Consider the following 5,175-nt stretch of genomic DNA (forward strand, 5'->3'; position numbering starts at 1 on the left):
TGAATTCTATTATTTGGTGATCACTGTCCCCCAGGTGACGACCGATCTGTAGGTCTCTTGCCATGTCATCCCCCGTTGCCAATACCAGGTCCAGTAAGGCATTCCCCCTAGTGGGACCATGTACCTCCTGCATCAGATGGAGGTCCTGTACACAGGATAGGAACCTGCGTGAACGGTGGGACTTTGCTGTCTGCGTCTCCCAGCAGATGTCTGGGTAGTTTAGGTCCCCCATGACTACCGCCTCCTTAGTTTTTATGGTTTCCAAGAGCTGCCTCAGGAGCCCCAAATCTAGTTCTTCCCCTTGATGTGGGGGTCTGTAGCAGACCCCTACCACCAAATCCCTTTCTCCTTGACCTCCATGTAACCTAACCCACAATCCTTCTACTTTCTCCTCCTCCAATTCCGTTTTGATAAGGGTCGATGTATATCGCTCATTGACATAGAGCGCCACCCCTCCCCCTCTCTTCCCCACTCTATCCTTTCTGTACAGTTTATAACCCTCAATGTGTACTGCCCAGTCGTGGGAAGAATCCCACCAGGTTTCTGTTAGCCCTACTAAGTCTTGGGTGTTTTCTGCAAGCAGGAGTGCTAGTTCATCCTGCTTGCTCTCCATGCTCCTAGCATTAATGTATAGGCACTTGACCCCTGTGACTGGCGCCTTTGTTGCCCCCTGGCTCTGATGCCCAAAGGGCCCCTTATTGCTTACCTGCTTATTGCTTATCTGTGGTGTACTCCTGGTCGCCCCATGGATTGCAGGTTCCTGATGTTCTCCTTCTTCTTCTTCTTTGACAGCATGGTCTGCATAATTCTCTTCATTTCCCCCTGTTTGTAATGGCATGTGGCAGTTGGTATTACAAAGTTAAATCATTAGTATCACATGATGACCCCAGTCATCTCGGCCTACTTAGAAGCAAGGTGGCCAAAGCAGCTAACTATACCAGCTTATTTACTGGAGTAACTGGTATGATAAGTACACGCACCTTTTGCCATTCTCTGAAACCTAGGGAGTTATAGATTAACTTTAGGGAAATGTATTGTGAACTGCTGTTCACCTTTCCCCAGAAGGAAAGAATCAGAGGACTTTTAAATAAATGGTGGCAAATTAAAAATTGACCAAAGAAAGTATTTTTCTTAGAGATATCTCCTGTTGTAATGAGTTCCACAAGCTCATATGGACCAAGAACTTATCAAAATTCAGAAAAAAAAGGATTACAGATTAATGAAGGGAGGCACTTTAATTAACACAGCTCTGATAGCTGCACTAATTAAAGTGCCCAGAGCATCACATGTATCAGTGTCCCTGCACTGAAAAATGGTGACAGGGCACTTTGAACTAAAGCTCATCAAATGAGTTTTAGTTTAAAGTGCCCCACCACCATTTTTAGGGTGGGGATGCTAATACACATGATGCTGGTGTCTGCTAGAGCATAGTAATCATCACACCTCAGCAGAGTCTGCTCCGATGTGCTGTAATTACAATACATTGGAGCAGCTTCCCTGAATGTGTATAGGAGCCCCTAGACTTCAATAGGCAATGTTAAAAAACAACCAAGATTTTGCAATGGATGCAAAAGCCCTCCTGCTCCAGAGCATAAGTAATGAGGTTTAGGAGGAGTCTTCATCTTGGAGTTCTCTCATAACTGTGTGCCAGAGGGGTTTTTGTGTCTTCCTCTGAAGCAGCTGGTACTGGCCAGAATGAAAGATAGGCAACAGGTCTAATCCAGTTGAGTAATTGTAATGATCCTAACTTGCATCCTATCCTTTCCATTTCTTTTCTTTGTTGGCACTGTTAGAGTCTCTAGCTCAGGTGATTCTGAACCAGGGTGCTGTAGGACCCTGGGGTGCCTTGAGATCATTTCAGAGGTGCAATTGGGTGCCCCACACTCTTAGGTATACAAACATAATTCACAAGATAAACGGAAATTTCAAATAGAAATTTACAGCATTGAAAACATTCCAACTTGTGGTCTTTTGTGAACATAGTGAGTTGTTTGCAACAGAATTGCTCTATTATTTTTTGTATTCAAAACCAAGTAAAAACTAAGCTATCATTTTTGAAGGGTGCCTGAAGCTTATCCAGGGGTGACTTGAATCTAAAAAGTTTGAGAAAACCTCTCTAGTTTCTGTTAAATTCTAAATGGTCTAGCCTCCTGCCGATGGGTGCCTAAGGTCCTTTTCAGACATGTGGAAGTTGTCACATCCATTGTCAGACGATAGCTTTTCTAGATCTGACAAAGTCAATATTCAGGCTTTATTTTCCTTGGCTCCCATCTGTCCAGGCATGCCAATGGTAGGTGCTACAATTCTGAAAGCCAGGAAAGAAACTTAAACTGCACTGAAACAGCTCAGCAAAAATACAGGGTGAACTGTTCAGACCCCCCCTCTCACCCTGCTCCTCTTTCTATAATTGTATCTCTTTGTCACAGTGCAACAATGTTGTATTGAACAGTAACATAAAAATGTTCCCAGGGTCAGGGTTTTTTAACCCCAACACAGTGCCCCAAATTCCAGGAACAGCTTTTGAACTAAAGAGGGAAGACAGAAGATTGCTTTAGTTCATGGTACATGTTAGAAAACTCAGCTGCAGTTTAAAAAAAAAATGAAATTGGCCATTTCAAAATCTCTAAATACAGTCTGGGCAGGGGTGTCAAAGATACCATCCTAGCCCTGCCATCCAGTCAACCACCCCCAGGTCTAAGCGACCCACATAGGGCATAACACATGCCAGACCAGCCTCATGGGCAGAGTCCCGGACTGCTCTGCATGGGCATGTGCATGCAGTGCAAATCCCAGAGTGGCCAGAACAGGCACTGTGTACAATGCAGTCTAGCTGGAGCCATGTAGCAGAGATGCCCAACTAGGTGCCATGCTACACATGGTGCCAGATTTGGCTAGACTGTGACACATGCCGCCACCTCCAGGAAGCACACCATGCACAGAACATACACCAGCAATTCCAGGACTGTGCTGCACATGGCACCTACTTCAGCCAGTCCAGGACCCATGCTGCATCTGGTGCCGTGAACCCTACATGCAGCTTAGCTCCCAGACAGACACTCTGCTGCACTGTGCCACATGCAGTGCCCATTCCAGCAGTGCAGGTCACAAACCAGCTGGAGCAGCTGCTGTATCTGGTATGCTGGAGAAAAAGAAAAGGAAAGTGGAGGGATTCCAGGAGCCTGATCCAGCCTGTGGATTGGCTTCACGCTCTTCATCCAACCTACAGGACCAGATAAGTTTGAGAGATATGACAAGTTTAAACACTTCACATGAATATTTTGCATATCAGTTTGCAAGAAAAAGTGGGAAAAGTTGTAAACATTGCACAATTTAAAAGTTACTCAATTTCCATTCATTTGGTTGTGTTTTTAGTAATATACATAAAAATGAATATCATCATTCCAAATTTAGTTCCAAAAAAGAAATGATCAAGTTTTGTACTTGGTAATGTCAAAAACTTGATGATCTTTGTGGTGTATGCCCACAGGACTAAGCTTACAAGGCATTTGGAGCAAAGAGGCAGTAGTGCAATAGAAAAAAGTGGTAATTGCACAACAGTGAAAGTGCTGTACAGGAAAATTGTCAAGAACTTAAATAAATCGCTACTGAGGAAAATCCTCCATTTTAATAAAATCTTAGCCATTTCCATTCAGACCCAGTATAATATTCCTTCAATGCATCAATTGTGCTTTCAGCATTTTTTTCCTCATAAATTGGCATTTTTTTCAATCCAGGAAAGTTTTATTTTGGAGATGCAGGGGAAATACAAAATTAACTTCTTGTTAAGTACTTAATATAAAAAGACAGTATTTGCATATTGCAGTCACTTTGCAATTGTTTGGAAGCTTTGCAATCCTGAAAGGATTTTAATAAGTTAGTTACAGAGATGCTTCATGCTCACTAATAGAAATGAGGGTTTTTTTCTTTCTCTCTTGTCAATATTTGTCAGTGTTACAAAATCACTGGATAGTTAGGCACATTGATCAAAGTCTGCTCCAAAAAGTCTGGAACTTGCTGTGACCTTTTACCTCAGAGTTGAGGCAAAGCTGCAGAGCTGTGCTAATAAAGTGTGTATTTTGGTCTTCTGCTTGGTACTTAATGAGAAAATCTCTACAGAAAAAAGTTAAACATTCTCCTCTTCATTCTGTGTCCCATTCTGTATCCCATGTGCCATTCAGACATCTCTCACTGAAGAAAATGAGTCTCAGATGAGTAAAGAAAAAACAAGTACTTCAGGATTTGCTTTGAGCAGCAGTAGCAGCTCTCGCACTGCATCATATACGTGTTAAGAGTGGATAAGTGCACACATTGGTAGAGCATTAGTCAAAGGCAGGGCCAGATGGGTTGGGCTAGTGCTTAGAGAAACAGAAAAGGTAAAAAGCCAGGGAGACCCAAGCCCCATGAGGTCATTGGTATCAGGTTCAGGGAGCTTTATACAGTATTGCTGCCAGTCTGAAAAAGTAATGCTCAAGTCTTCTGCTGAGAGCTAACCTTGCCTGTAAACAGGGAGCATATGGCATGATGCACTTTATCCTGCCTGCAGAAACCCCTGAATGAGTTTGGATGCTTCATGCTCACAGAGAAACAACATGATTAAATAGCTATGAGACAAAAGGTGCATCTACACATGCACTTTAATGTGAAGTAGACTATTTTACTGTGCATTAGCATGTCACAGTTTGACGTGACGCTTTAATGTGCACTAAAATAGTCTACTACACATTAAGCATCACTTAAAAAGCAGGCATATGCATTACTACACATTAGCACAGCCCAATGGACATTAGTTTAGTACCTCAGGGTGCATCTACACATGCATTAATGTGCTTTAGTTAATGTGCATGAAATCTAGTACCTCTGGGCTCCTATACACAAGGGTGGAGGTTGTTCCAATGTGCTGGAATTCCAGCACATTGGAGCAGACTGGATTAATTAAGTCTGCTGGAGCATAGCAATTGCCACAGTCCAGCAGCCGCCTGTGTCTCGTGTATCAGCATCCCCACCCTTAAATATGGTGGTGGGGGTGCTTGAACTAAAGGTCATAGAATGCTACCATTTTTAAGTGCAGGGATGCTGAGAGACCAGACGCAGCAGTGCTTTAATTAGATTGGCTCTTGGAGCTGCTCTAATTAAAGTGCTGCCCTGCCCCCCCCACCCTCAAAGTACATGGAAAGA

Source organism: Alligator sinensis, unplaced genomic scaffold (genome assembly GCF_000455745.1).
Source record: "Alligator sinensis unplaced genomic scaffold, ASM45574v1 scaffold97_1, whole genome shotgun sequence".
Classification (NCBI taxonomy): Eukaryota; Metazoa; Chordata; order Crocodylia; family Alligatoridae; genus Alligator; species Alligator sinensis.